This window comes from Vulpes vulpes, chromosome 14 (assembly GCF_048418805.1).
Source record: "Vulpes vulpes isolate BD-2025 chromosome 14, VulVul3, whole genome shotgun sequence".
Lineage (NCBI taxonomy): Eukaryota > Metazoa > Chordata > Mammalia > Carnivora > Canidae > Vulpes > Vulpes vulpes.
The window spans coordinates 31120096-31134798 of record NC_132793.1 but is presented as its reverse complement, the minus strand read 5'-3'; the positions used below and the strand labels follow the sequence as shown (position 1 = coordinate 31134798).

General features: G+C 44.1%; 1 protein-coding gene across 12 annotated transcripts in view; it reads left to right on the top strand.

The window, feature by feature from the left end:
- Window positions 1-13886: 13886 nt before the first annotated feature.
- Window positions 13887-14703, top strand: part of SLC23A2 (solute carrier family 23 member 2) — a 135197-nt gene continuing 134380 nt past the window's right edge. For 2 of the 12 annotated variants that reach the window (XM_072736307.1, XM_072736304.1), the window contains exon 1: window positions 14117-14375. The gene's annotated coding sequence lies outside the window, so the exon portion shown is untranslated. Of the gene's footprint in view, window positions 14524-14703 lie in introns of all 12 variants that reach the window. The other 10 variants (XM_072736305.1, XM_072736313.1, XM_072736326.1 and 7 more) reach the window with 9 other exon arrangements.

The following is a 14703-nucleotide window of genomic DNA, read 5'->3' as shown; positions in this document are numbered from 1 at the left end:
TTTGAAGTGTGGTGACAAGGGTTGCTCTAGCAGAGGCTGTCCTAAGAGGCTGTCTGCTTGTCCAAATAAGTGTCTGCAGAACTGTGGTGAGGCAGCCCCAAAGAGCAGGCACCTATAAACACCAGAAGAAGAAATAATCCATTTCAAAATCAGATTTTTCGGCAGTGATCAGCATTTTCTGACACACAGTTCCACACCTCTATATGTTGGATCTAGATTCTAGAAAAACTTGTTATTAGGGGATCCCTGGGTGGCTCAATGGTTTGGCGCCTGCCTTTGGCCCAGGGTGTGATCCTGGAGCCCTGGAGCCCCAGGATCGGGTCCCACGTCAGGCTCCCGGCATGGAGCCTGCTTCTCCCTCCCTCTGCCTCTCTCTCTCTATCATAAATAAATAAATCTTAAAAAAAACCAAACTTGTTATTAAAAGAAAATCAGAACAAGCAAATATAGATCCCACCTCTCCAGAGGATGGCCAACACTGGGCTAAATGCCTCAGAAGGTTTTTTTCCTTTGTTTTTAATTGAAGTATAGTTGACACACAATGTTACATGAGTTTAAGATGTACAACATAGTGATTTGACAGGTCTACATGTTATGCTGTGCTCTCCATAAGTATAACTCCTGTCTGTCACTGCACCATGCTACTGCAATACCATTGACTATATTCCCTATGCTGTACCAATTGTCTAATTGCAGTTAGACAGGAAAATGTTAAAATATTAAAATGAAAATAAAATTTTCCAACAAAGAGCTCAGTGATTAATATAACAAGATATGTGCTTGTTAGAAATAAAGCATATATAAGCCAAATTACCAAATAAAGCAATTTACTGCTGAGTTTTTATTCTAATTATAATGATTGATTTGTATTGACACCAAGGGTAGGTTTTTACATCAATTTGTAAACAGACAGCTAATTTTCACAAGAGGTTACGACTTAATTTTTAAATCCTATCCAAAATTTTTATGATTCTATGAGATTTAGAATTCAAACATTAGAGGCTAAGAAGATCTAGCACAGTCATACCCCCCCGCCCCCCCGGTTTGGCTTCATTTATAGACACTATGAATTTTAGCTAAAATGTTTGGAACAGTTTTTCTCCTTTATGATCATAACTAGCTCGGTCATGAAAATATAGATTACTAAAAAAAAAAAAAAAAGTCTTATTGACTTTTATGTCTTTTATGTCTTTTATGTCTTTTATGACTTATTAATTCCGTAACTGGGAGCCTGTATCTCCCACTGCCCTTCACCCATTTTTCCCATAAGCCTACCCTCTGGCAACCCCAGTTTTCCTCTGAATGAGTCTTCTATCTGTTTTGCTTGTTTGTTGTTTTGTCTTTTAGATTCCACATGTAAATTATATGGTACTTATTTCTCTCTGACTTATTTCACTTAGCATAATACCCTCAGTCTATCCATGTTTTCATGAATAGGAAGATCTCATCCTTTTTATGGCTGAGCAATATTCCATTGCATGTATATATCACATTTTCTTTATCCATTCATCTATTGATAGACACTTAGGTTGCTTCCATATCGTGGCTATTGTAAATAATGCTGCAATAAATGTAGGAGTGCATGTTATCTTTTTGTGTTTTTTTTTCTTGAGTGTCCTTTTTTTTTTTTTTTTAAGTTTTATTTATTTAGGTAATCTCTACACCCAACATGGGGCTTGAACTCATGACATCAAGAATACCAAGGGGCGGGCAGCCCCAGTGGCGCAGCGGTTTAGCACCGTCTGCAGCTCAGGGCGTGATCCTGGAGACCCTGGATCCAGTCCCACGTCCGGCTCTCCGCATGGGGCCTGCTTCTCCCTTTGCCTGTGTCTCTGCCTCTCATTCTCTCTCTGTGTTTCTATGAATAAATAAAATCTTAAAAAAAAAAAAAGAATAGCAAGGGGCAGGCACCCCTTTTTGTTTGTTTTTTCTTTAAAAAATTTTTAAATTCAATTAATTAACATAATGTATTATTGGTTTCAGAAGTAGAGGTTAATGAATCATCAGTCTTATATAATATCCAGTACTCATTATATCATGTGCCCTCCTTAATGTCCATCACCCAGTTACCCTATCCCCATCCCCTCCCCTGCATCAACCCTCTGTTTCCTATGAATAAGAGTCTCTTACAATTTGTCTCCCTCTCTGATTTTGTCTTATTTTTTCCTCTCTTCCCCTATGATCCTCTGTTTTGTTTCTTAAATTCCACATATGAGAGCTTGTGATAATTGTCTTTCTCTGATTGACTTATTTCACTTAGCATAATATCCTCTAGTTCCATTCATTTCACTGCAAATGGCAAGATTTCATTTTTTGATGGCAGAGTAGTATTCTATTGTGTATATATATATATACATACCACATTTTCTTTATCCATTCATCTGTCGAGGGACATCTGGGTTCTTTCCATAGTTTGGCTATTGCAGGCACCCTTTTTGAATTAGTTTTTAAATTTTCTTTGGGTAAAGATATCCAGGAGGCTTTTTTACATGGGAGATCTAGTTAGCATGAGTTCATGGGAGAGACACATCCAGGTGCACTCTTGTCCATTAAAAATATCTTATTAAAAACCTACCATATACAAAAATGAGGCCAGGTCTGACAGGGTTACCAGACTTAGTAAATAAAAATACATGATGCCCAATTAAATGTGAACTTCAGATATATAATGAATATTTTTTTAGTATATGGATGTTCCAAACATATATGGCAACTCTAGCTGGAAGGATTCCTTCTTTCTATCTCCTTGAGTTTTAACAAAACTCTTCTGGTACTTATCTGAGGCTATTCTTAGAACCACACAGAAACTTAAATGTAAACCTTTTACAAAATACTTGTATATAAATGCTCATAGCATAGAATATTCCCAACTGGGAGTAATCCCAATGTCCATCTGTGGCAGAAAGAGTAAATAAATGATGGTCTTCATGCAATAGAAGTCTGTGTGCAGCAGCGAAAAGGATTGAATTTCTGTCACTTTGAACAACGTGAATCAATGTCAGACATTATGTTGAGTTAAAGCCACCAGACACAAAAGAGGACATGCTGCACAATTCTGTATATACAAAGTTCAGGGCAGCCTGGATGGCTCAGCAGTTTAGTGCTGCCTTCAGCTCCGGGGCCTGATCCTGGAGACCTGGGATCGAGTCCCACGTTGGGCTCCCTGCATGGAGCCTGCTTCTCTGCCTGTGTCTCTGCCTCTCTGTGTGTGTGTGTGCCTCTCATGAATAAATAAATAAAATCTTAAAAAAAAAAATCTGGAAATAGCCTGTATATAGGAGGCTATTTCCAGACTCCTATAAAGTGTATCTGTGTATATAAATACATATATATTTACACACACACATATGTATATGTACATTTTAGCTTATACTTACACAAGTGCATATAGGTAGAAATTCATCAATCAGCTCACTAAGCTGTGTGCTCTATTGTAGGTATTATGCTCTAGTTTTGCTTTCTTTTAAAGCTCATTTATTGCATCAACATGGCCTTTTTTTTAACTGTCCATCTTAAGTCCCTTTTTAAAAATTGTATTTATTTATTTATTCAGGAAAGACAGAGACAGAGAGGCAAAGGAGAAGCGGGCTCCTTGTCCAAGCCCGATGAGGGACTCAATCCCAGGACCCTAGGAACATGCCCTGGTCTGAGGGCAAATGCTCAACCACTGAGCCACCCAGGCATCCCGATGCCCCATTTTTTTTAAAAAAGGATCTAACCCCCCTCAGACCAAGATCTCTGGTTTTCTCCAGGCCAATCTCATGCATGAACCTGTTTTGCATCATAATTTTCCTCTCTATGCCCTCCAACTGGGCTGAGTATGATTTATTAAGGGATGTGTTACTGCTGGGGGGTTCCCATCAACTATAAGACAATGTTCTGTGTCCTCTTCACCCGCTCTCTTCTCTTGCTTTAGATGCAGTCTCCTGTGCTGGAGGAGCCCCCAGGCCCCACTCCTACTCCTTTCCCTTTATGCTCTTTCCCTCCATGGTCCTAGTGAATCCATTGGCTTTAAATATCACATAGCACTGCTGGCTCGGATGTGCACAACTCCAGCCCTATCCTTCTCCTTGAGGCTAGTAAGGGAATCTGGAGGCAGCTATGCAACTGTTTCCTCTGGGGATGTCACAGATGGAAGTCTTTCCACCCCAGCCCCTCCTCCATCCATCCCCCATCGACAGAGTGGCCCTTCACCTATTGGCTGCCTAAGCTCCAAGCTCAGGCACCCCCTGATTCTACTCTTTCCTCTGTGCTCCATATGCAGCCCATTAGCAAGCCCCGTCACTTTTATATCCGAAGTATTTTGATCTGTTCCTCATCTCCATTTTTCCTGCTCTCATCCCAGGGCAAGCTACCATCTTCCACCTAAACTGTAATTCCTCCATGTTTGATTTGCTCAACACTTGGGCCTCCTATCCATTCTCCACAGGGCAGTGGAGTGATCTTAAAACAGAAATGAAAAAAATAATAATAAAATAAAATAAAATAGAACAGAAATGAGGTCATCAGGAGGTCTGGGTGGCTCAACGGTTAAGTGCCTGCCTTCAGCTCAGGTTGTGATCTTGGGGTCAGAGGATTGAGTCCTACATCAAGCTCCCTGTGTGGAGCCTGCTTCTCCCTCTGCCTGTGTCTCTGCCTCTCTCTCTCTCTGTGTATCTCATGAATAAATAAATAAAATCTTAAAAAAAAAAAAAAAGAAATGAGGTCGTGTCACTTTTGCTGGAACCCTCTGATGATTTCCCATCATACTTAGAAGGCCTGCTCCATCTAGCCCCCTCATGACCTCCTCTTCAATCTCATTCATTTCGTTTGTCCTCCTACTGTCCACATCCCAATCATATCAGTGGCTCCTCAGTTTCTCAAATGTGATAAGTTCTTTCCTGCCCTAGGACCTTTGTACTTGTTGCCTCCTCTTTCTGGAAAGTTCTTTTCCCAGCTCTTTGCATAATTGGCTTCTTCAAAGCTCAGGAATAATGTCTCCTTTTTAGTACTTCTTCATTACCTTACCTCTGATGTCACCCCAATCTGGATCATAGCTTTTTTTATGACTCCTTTTTAGCACTTACCACAGACATAATTAATTTTTATTTACTTATTTACTGGTTGCCATCTCATGTCTTTAAAAAAAGTCCACTGAACTGCAACCAGGAACCCAGCCAGACACTGGGCAGACGATTTCTCCTCTATTCTCCATACTTACCAGTATACAGAGTCACTTGGTGCAGGTGAGATGAATTTCCTATCTATCGTTCTGTCAATGGTGTCTAGCCCCATGCCTACCAGGCTACATGTGATCATCAGCATGTGATCAAGAATGGCTGTATGAACTTATATCAGATGAGTGAGTGGTGTAGCCAACAGTCTGGACACAAAGGACCTAAATTCCAAGTGAGCTTACATAGCTGGAGACCTTATCAAAAACAAAGAGAATGAAATTTCAAATAAATGAAGTGTAAACATACTCTAGGGAAAGATTGAGTGTGTGATTATGGGCTCAAAACCAACTGTGGACTCAGTCCTGCAACTAGATTAGGCCTCTTATACTAATACTTTGTATTTGTAAAGGGATATAGAAAACATTTGCAGAAAACATGTTCACAGTAATGATATCATTCAATGCTTATTCCAGCCGAGGTGGTGGATGGGGCAGACAGAATTATCTTGACTTTGCATATTGGGAGACCTACATATAGGCTGGTAAAATGATTTCCCCAAGGTCATCCGTAAGGCAAAGGTGGAGTTGGGACCCTGTGCCTTTCCAAGGCTGCGTGAGTTGTATGGCACGTTTGTTTGAAGATCAAAGGAATATTCTAAATTAAACCTTCACATCCCATAGTATATATGCATGTCTTTGTTTCCTAAAGTACACATTCCTGGCTACAGTAGCTTGGACCAATTCACCTCCCTGAGCCTCACTTTCCACCTCAGGGCCCGCTCTAGGTAGGGGCTTCATCTCCACTTTTCTTCTTTTCTTTTCTTTTCTTTTCTTTTCTTTTCTTTTCTTTTTTTTCATCTCCACTTTCTTCTGGAGATGGGCCATGTTATTTAAAACAGGCAGTACCCAATTTGGGATGCCTGGTGGCTCAGTGGTTGAGCATCTGCCTTTGGCTCAGGTCATGATCCCAGGGTCCTGGGATCAAGTCCCACCTGCTTCTCCCTCTGCCTATTTCTCTGCCTCTCCCTTTGTGTGTCTCATGAATAAATAAAATCTAAAACAAACAAACGAAACAAACAAACAAACAAAAAACCCCAAACACACCCTATGTATTGAACATAATTTTTTTCTGTCTAGTTATTGCACTTATTACTTAATAAAAATGCTTTGTAATAGACATACAGAAAAACACACATAAGTGTGCAGCCTAATGAAATCTCACAAAGTGAATATGGCTGCATGCCTAGTGCCCAGATCAAGGCATAGAACGTGATCAGCCCCTCAGAAGACCCTGTGGGGTCTCTCTCCTTAGTCTCTGTCCCCTGCACAGAGGTGACAGCATCCTGAATTCCAACAGCTTGGGTTAATTTTACCTCTTTCCTACTTTATGTAATTACTGATGGAATTTTGTCCCTTCACTTACCCTTCCCCTCCAGAGACTAAGACCATGAGGTTCTAGGCTCAAAAGACTCCTTTACTGAACAAAAGCATTTCCCCAGGCATTTGAGGCCTTTGTGTTTTGCCTCTCCCTCTTGGTTTCCAATTCTTCAGGAACCTAGAGTTAATCCTGAGACAAGCAGAGACAGAGGCAGAGGGAGAAGCAGACTCTCTGTGGGGAGCCCGATGTGGGACTCCATCCCAGGACCCCAAGATCAGAGCCACCCAGGCGACCCCATACTGCATCTTTCATCAGTGCTCAGGCCGGAGTGTTTCCCTCCAACAGCTGAAATCCTTACTACTTACTGAGCATCTACTATGTGGCAGGTATCAAGTGAGGAGCAGCATGCAGTTACACAAATCAAGATATCTGCCCTGGAGGAGCTATCAATTAGTGAGGCAGGGGAACAAGACAGGAAAACAAATTGTTTCAATATAGTTTCATTCTAAATCCCGGGAGGTATGCAGGGGTACATTTACACCAACCTAGGAGCTCAGGGGGTAGATTTCCAGGAGAGGCCAAGGTGGTGGGACTTAAACAATGGGCAAGAATGATCCTGAGGAAAGGTTAAGATGATCGAAGCAGAAGGAACAGCCAAGGCCCTAAAGGGATTTTTGAGGAGAAAACAGAAATGGACACACTCTCCCTCTCCTGACACACTCTCCCTCTCTTGTCCCTCCCCTGTCTGAAGGGATAGGAGGAATTGGAGTCTGAGAAGGAGGTGAGGGGACAATACATGACCAGAGACAGAAGAACCAGTAGGAAGTGCAGCCACAAAGCCAAGAGAGGAGAGGTTTTTCCTGACAGAACACAGCACCAGTTGTGCCAAATGCCTCCAGAAAGTTCCAGTAAGTTACACACAGAAAAGATGCCCTAGATTGTGCAATTTGGAGGAAATGGCTAGTTTACCTGTGTAGATTCAGAGGACAGAAGCCAGAGTGCCAGGAGAAGTGAGAGGACGTCAGGACTGAGACAGGGACTGGAGGTGGCTCTTCACTTCTAGAAGGTGAGTGGAGAAGGGGAGAGAGGTACTAGAATGGTTAGGATGTGGGCAGTAGAAAGGGTGGTGAGTGCTGAGATGCATAGGAGGCTGCCTGAGGGGGGGGCATCTCTGGGGAGGCTGGAAGGAGGAAGGGTCCCTCACTGGCAGGTGGGGCTGAGGGACCACATGGTTAGACAGGGACTTTGAGGTTATTGGTGGGGGTGGGGGAGTGCAGGTAGGAGAGGTCACTTGTGAAGGATAAATAAAGGGCAGAGGGCTGTTCAGATGGGAGACCCCTCTGGTGTCCTGGTGCAGGCCTTCGTGGCTGACCAGGCTGGGCTTCAGTTGGTTCAGGTGGGCCTGCACGGCTCAGCTAGAGCACAGTGAGAGGGTTGGGGAAAGAGAGCCAGGAGGCCAGGAATGGGCTGAGGAGTGAGGTCAGGGGGTATGGAGGAGGCTCAAGGGGCACAGAAGTTTGCTTCCTTGAGCACAATGTGCATAAAGCCCTGTGCTCTCCAATGTGGACTTGTGTCAGACCCATTCCCAGAACTGGTATTCTGGGGTAAGGGTGTGTACATTTATTTATTATTATTTTTACTAAAAAAATGTTATTCATTCATTCATGAGAGACACACAGAGAGAGGCAGAGACACTGGCAGAGGGAGAAGCAGGCTCCCCTCAGGAAGCCCGACGTGGGACTTGATCCTGGGACTCTGGGATCATGCCCTGGGCCCAAGGCAGACACTCAACCCCTGAGCCATCGGGGAATCCCTGGATATGTACATTTAAATAGACATTTTAGCAGATACAGGTTGTGCATTGAAACAGAGAGATATTGTGAAATTATATTCCCAAAAGATAGACCAACTTAGACTCCTTCCCACAGATTTTGAGAAAGTCTGCACATTGTGCTCTTACCAGCCTTGGATGTTATTAATTTGTTAGTGTTTCATGGGGACATAGTTTCAGTTTGGGATAATGAATTCATTCTGGAGGTAGATAGTGACAATGATTACGAAACAGTGTGAATGGACTTAATACCCCTGAACTGTATACTTCAATGGTTAAAATGGTAAATTTTATGTTACAGACACAAATATAAAAAGAAACAAGAGGTGCTTGGGTAGTGCAGTCATGTGAGTGTCAGACTCTTGGTTTCAGGTTGGGAAGTAATCTCAGCTAATCCAGCGGTTGCTGGGCCACCAGGGCTACCCAATAAATAATTTTTCAAAAAATATTTTATTGGGTAGCCTGGGTGGCTCAGCGGTTTAGCGCCTGCCTTCGGCCTGGGCCATGATCCTGGGAACCCAGGATCGAGTCCCATGTTGGGCTCCCAGGATGGAGCCTGCTTCTCCCTCTGCCTGTGTCTCTGACTCTCTCTCTCAAGAAAAAATAAATAAAAATCTTTAAAAAAAAAAGATTTTATTTATCAATTTGACAGAGCAAGAGCACAAGCAGGGGGAGCAGCAGAGGGAGAGGGAGAAGCAGGTTTGCCTTGGAGCAGGGAGCCTGATGCAGGGCTCAATCCCAGGTCCTTGGGATTACTACCTGAGTCAAAGGCAGATGCCTAACTGACTGAGCAACCTAGGCACCCCTGAATAAATAAATCTTAAAAAAAAAAAAATGAAAGAAAGTGTTGACACAGCTACAAATGCATGAACCTTGAAAACATTGTACTGGGTGAAAAAAGCTGATTGCAGAGGACCACATATTAATATGATTTTATTTATTCAATGCCCAGAATAGGCAAATCCATAGCAATAGAGTGTAGATTAGTGGCTGCCAGGGGCTGGAGGGAGGGGGAAAGTGGGGGTAAAATGCTAATAATAGGTATAAGGTTTCTTTTTGGGGTGATGAAATATTCTGAAGTTACATAGTGGTAACAGCCTTACAGCTTTGCCAATATAGTAAAAACCACTGAACTGTATACTTTAAATGGTGAATACTATGGTATGTGAATTATATCATAATTTTAAAAAGATCATGGACTCCTGAGTGGCTCAGTTTGTAAGCATCTGCCTTCAGCTCAGGTAGTGATGAGATCTAGCTCCATGTTGAGCTCCCTGCTCGGTGGAGAGCCTGCTTCTCCCTCTCCCTCTGCTGCTCCCCCTGCTTGTGCTTTCTCTCTCTCTCTCTCTCTCTCTGCCAAATGAATAAATGAAATTTTTAAAATAATAAAAATTAAAAAATTAAAAAATAGGAAAAACCCCGGGCTACAATGCTTATACTACAGTTTATTCAGCCATTCTTCAGTTTATGTACATTTGGGTTGTGTTTCTTTTTTTTAAATTTTATTTTTTTATTTTTTAAAAAAGATTTTTATTTATTTATTAATGAGAGACACAGAGACAGAGAGAGAGAGGCAGAGACACAGGCAGAGGGAGAAGCAGGCTCCATGCAAGGAGCCTGGCGTGGGACTTGATCTCAGGTCTCCAGGATCACGCCCTGGGCTTAAGGTGGCGCCAAACTGCTGAGCCACCCAGACTGCCCATTTTAATTTTATTTTCAAAAAGATTTTATTTGAGAGAGAGAAACGGATATAGTGACAGAGATAGTGAGAGAGAGAAGGAGCAGGCAAGAGAGGGAGAAGCAGGCTCTCCACTGAGCAGGGAGCCTGCCACGGGAGCCCCACTTGGAGCTCATCTCTAGGAGGCTCATCTAGGAGCTCAGAGGTGGGGCTCCATGCAGGGCTGGATCCCAGGACTCTGGGATCATGACCTGAGCTGAAAACAGATGTTTTACTGACTGAGCCACCCAGATGCCCCTGGGTTGTGTTTCAATTTTTTTTTTCCTATTTGAAACAATGCTGCAACGAACATCATTGAACGTGTGGGGAAAAAAGAGAGAGAGAGAGAGAGAGAGAGAGAATATTGAGGCCGATCTTGGGCTCTCCCAGGCTGCCTCATACCTGGGCATGTCCTAATGTGAGTCTGTTTTAGAAATTGTCAGTTCCTCTGACACCAAGACATGATGAAGCTTTTGCCCTCTGCTCCAAGCACTTTCTCAGAGTCAGAATAAAAGACTTTGAAAAGACCATCATTTTGCTTTTTTCTATCATTGAAGATCAATGATATCAGCCCTATATTACCCTGAAAACACAACCCCAGTGAGGGGAGTTATGGTTTAGATCAGGGGTCAGCAGACTATGACTCATGGCCTGTTTTTGTACCAGCTAAGAATTTTTTTTTTTTTTAAGATTTTGTTTATTTATTCATAGACACACACAGAGAGAGAGACAGAGGCAGAGACACAGGCAGAGGAGAAGCAGGCTCCATGCAGGGAGCCGGATGTGGGACTCGATCCTGGGTCTCCAGGATCACATCACAGCCAAACCGCTGTGCCACCGGGGCTGCCCTAAGAATAGTTTTTACAGATGGGCATTTGTGACCAACTTGGTGATAGGAGACACTAACTTTGAGCCCAAATTAAGCAAAATCTTATTCCCTCTTATACCCCAAACCTGTTCTCATTAGCAGACTTGTGCTACAAAAAGCTTATACTCAATTGCTCTTGTTATATTTTGAATTTCATCAATAAAAAACTTGTGGAAATTCATTTTCTCTCATTTTACAACCACCTATAGAATATCCTCGATTTTGCCTTTTGGCCCACAAAGCCTAAAACTTTCTCTATCAGGCCCTTTGTGGAAAGTTTGCCAATCTCGGTTCTATGCTCCCAAGAGATATCGGAAATAAATATTGTAAAGAAAAGAACTGCATAAAGATGGAATAGCCCCAAGCTACAATTACCTCTCAAAAATAACACAGCCTGGAAATGACAGAAATTTCAATCAAATTATCCAGGTCACAAAGCATTCTGCTGATTTAGTTTAGAGAAGTTAAAGGGAAAGAAAAAAACTCGGTTTGTATCTTCTATAATAGGAAAGGAAAGTGAATAGGAAAAAGAAAAATGAAATGAACAGGAAATTATTCATGTATTTTTTGAATTGGTGATGATATTTATATAAAAATAAGGACATAGATACACATGGACTCTGCAAGATATGTATTCCAGCACTGAATAAGCACTTTATATAAATGATCTTATTTAATCCTCACAAGAACCCTGCAAGTTGAAGTCAAGGTCATCCCCTGATACCAACTCCCGTCTGGCAGCAGCAAAAAGTAGTACTTTGTCCAGAAAAAAAAAAAAAAAAAAAGCAGCAGCTGGAGACTAGCTGGCAAAGGGCCTTGAATGCTGTCCTGGGAAATAGCCTATATTCTATTTCTTTACCAGGTTACTCTGTAGACCATGAGTCTCTCAGGAATTTCTAGAATGGGGGGAAGTGGTCAATTCTGTGTTTTGGGATGATAACAAGGATGGCTTTGGAGATAACTCTTGAGGCCAAGAGGCCAGAGAGAAACTTTTTCTAGCAGTCCAAGGAAGAGCCAGTGAGGGTCTGGGATGGTACATGCAGAGGAGAGAATACACTTCCTTGCTCTAATTGGCTCTAGTTTGACAGAATGGACATGAAGGCTGAAGGACAGGCAGTCACAGTCAACTTCAAAGTTTCTGGTGGCAAAATGAGAGAATCCAGATAAGAAACAAGTTTGTAGTAGGATAAAGAGGAATAGGTAAATGCCATATTTAAAATTCTTTGGTGTTATCTAGGAAGGTTGTCTAGGGCAATGGGAAATGTGTGTCTAGAAGTTCAAAAAGATATCCATCTAGGGGAGAGAGAGAGATTGGGAACTATGAGGAAATGGCTGCCTTTCAGAGGGGTTTGAGAAGGAGAGAGCAAGGGAAAAGATGGGAGAGAAAAGTAATGTTAGTAAAAACTAATCTTTTTAGGGGTGATCATGGGGCAAGTCTTACATCACTGAGAAGTGGAGGCTGTAGGACATGCAAGACTCAGTGGTATGATCCCTAAAAGGGTTTCAAAAAGGAGGCAGAAGTCAATGGAAGATTACAGAGTCCTCTCTGTAGAAAAGAAAGGCTCTAAACCGGCAATTGGATTTGGCCATTAGAAGGTCAATGGTGACATCTGACAAAGTGGGTAGTGACAGCAGTCCTGCCTAAGGAGTGATGGGGAGGAGGGGGAAGGAAGAGAGGCTGGGATGGTGGAAGTTTTTTTAGGATAGAGAAAATCTGTGAGGAAGAAAGAGACACTGAAGATGTACTGAAGAAGCTTTCCTTTTTCTTTCAGACCTCACATCCCTGGCTGAGCAGGACACATAACTGCTCCCCTCCCCTACCCCACCCCCAAAAGAAGTTTGCCTGGAAAGCACTCTCCCTGCTGGGGATGTTACCTGGAGAGAGGAGGTGAATTTTTCTCTAGGTGTTGGTCACAGAATCTTCATCTCTTATTTCCTCCATCTTTAATGAGGGGATCAGAACACCTGGCCTTCCAATGTATAAATGTTTTAAAATTCAAGTATAGTTGACATATAAGACAATATGTACTGAATTTTACCAGCCAACTCTTGTATTTTAAACGTACGAGTTATTAGAGAAATAAATATGATGACACATGATTGATTCTCCCAAACACAGACTATACTTCTCTATTTTATGAAATTCGTACTTGCTGGTCCTAGACCCCTCCCCCCCTCATTGATAGGTATGATACCTATAATATGGAGTTCCCCACATAGCACTCCCCAACCCCCCAAAATAAAGGTTGGCTGGAAAGCACTCTCCCTATTGGGGATGTTACCTGGAGAGGGGAGGTGAATTTTTTTCTAGGTGTTGGTCACAGAATCTCTCTCTCTCTCTTTTTAAAGATTTTATTTATTTATGCATGAGAGACAGAGAGAAACAGAGACTTAGAGGGAGAAATAGGCTCCCTGTGGGGAGCCTGATGCAGGACTTGACCCTAGAACCCTGGGATCTTGACCCGAGCCTAAGGCAGATGCTCAACCACTAAGCCACCCAGGTGCCCCAGAATCTGTGTCTCTTATTTCCTCCATCTTCAATGAGGATTAGAACACCTGGCCTTCCAATGTATAAGTTTTTTAAAATTCAAGTATAGTTGACATACAAGACAATATGTACTGAATTTTACCAGCCAACTCTTCTATTTTAAACACACAAGTTATTAGAGAAGTAAATATGATGACACACGATTGATTCTCACAAACACGGACTATACTTCTGTATTTTACGAAATTCCCACTTGCTGGTCACCTACCCCTCCCCCCTCATTGATACGTCTGCTACCTATAACATGGAGTTCCCCACACCGTGTGAAGCAGCCAGAAAATTCTGATGATAAAATCTGCCCCTCCCCACGCCAGGTCAAACAGGCCACAATTCTTCAGCTCTCTCGAGAGTTGCTCGGGGGAACTAGTCAGTTATTATTGGGTGGAAACAGCAACCCAGAGTGGTTTCAAGATGGAAGGTGCATGAGAGTGCTAATTATTAGTGTTTTCTGTTTGCTTCTGGCCATGTTATTTAGAGAGTCTTCAGCAGTGGCTCGCGAAGGGTGACAGCGGGCAGCAGCGGCGGCGGCATCACCCGGGAAGCTGTCAGAAACGCCAGTCCCTCCCCGCAGACCTCGGGCCGCAGCAGCCCGGGGGTGGGGCCCAACCACGTGCGTCTCGCCCCAGCGCTCCGGGCGGGGCTGCGCTGCGCTAAATTTTACCTGCGGGCTTTCCGCTGCGCGGCCGTCGCCGGGGGCGGGGGCGGGGGCGCTTTTTGGATCCGCGGACTCCCGGGCGGCACCCCGCACCCGCCGAGCCCAGCCCGCGGGGGGACGCGGTCCCCGGGGCGGCGTTCCCGCGTCCGCATGATGTAATGAGGACGTCTCCCCCCTAAGTCCAAGAACCTGGAGGCCTAACCCGAGAGACGGCGAAATTGCCGTAAGTCCTGCACCCCCGCCACCCCCGCCACCCCCGCCACCCCCGCGAGCCCCGCTCGCCGCCCGACTGCACCGCGATCTTCCCGCCGCGCTGACGGGTGCAGGGGGCAGCCACGGGGGAGCCTCGGGGCGCGCGCTCCGCGAGCCAGGTGGGCCCCGGAGCAGGTGTGGCGGGAGGGCGCGAGGCGGGGGGCGATTTCCACACGGGGAGGGAGCGGCCGGGGACGTTAGGCGGCGGTGCAGGGGACGCGGCGGGGGGTGGCGGCGGCCGGGCCGGGGCCCCGCGGGGGAGGGGGCAGCCCCTCGGGGGGCACGCGGCGGGCGGGGGT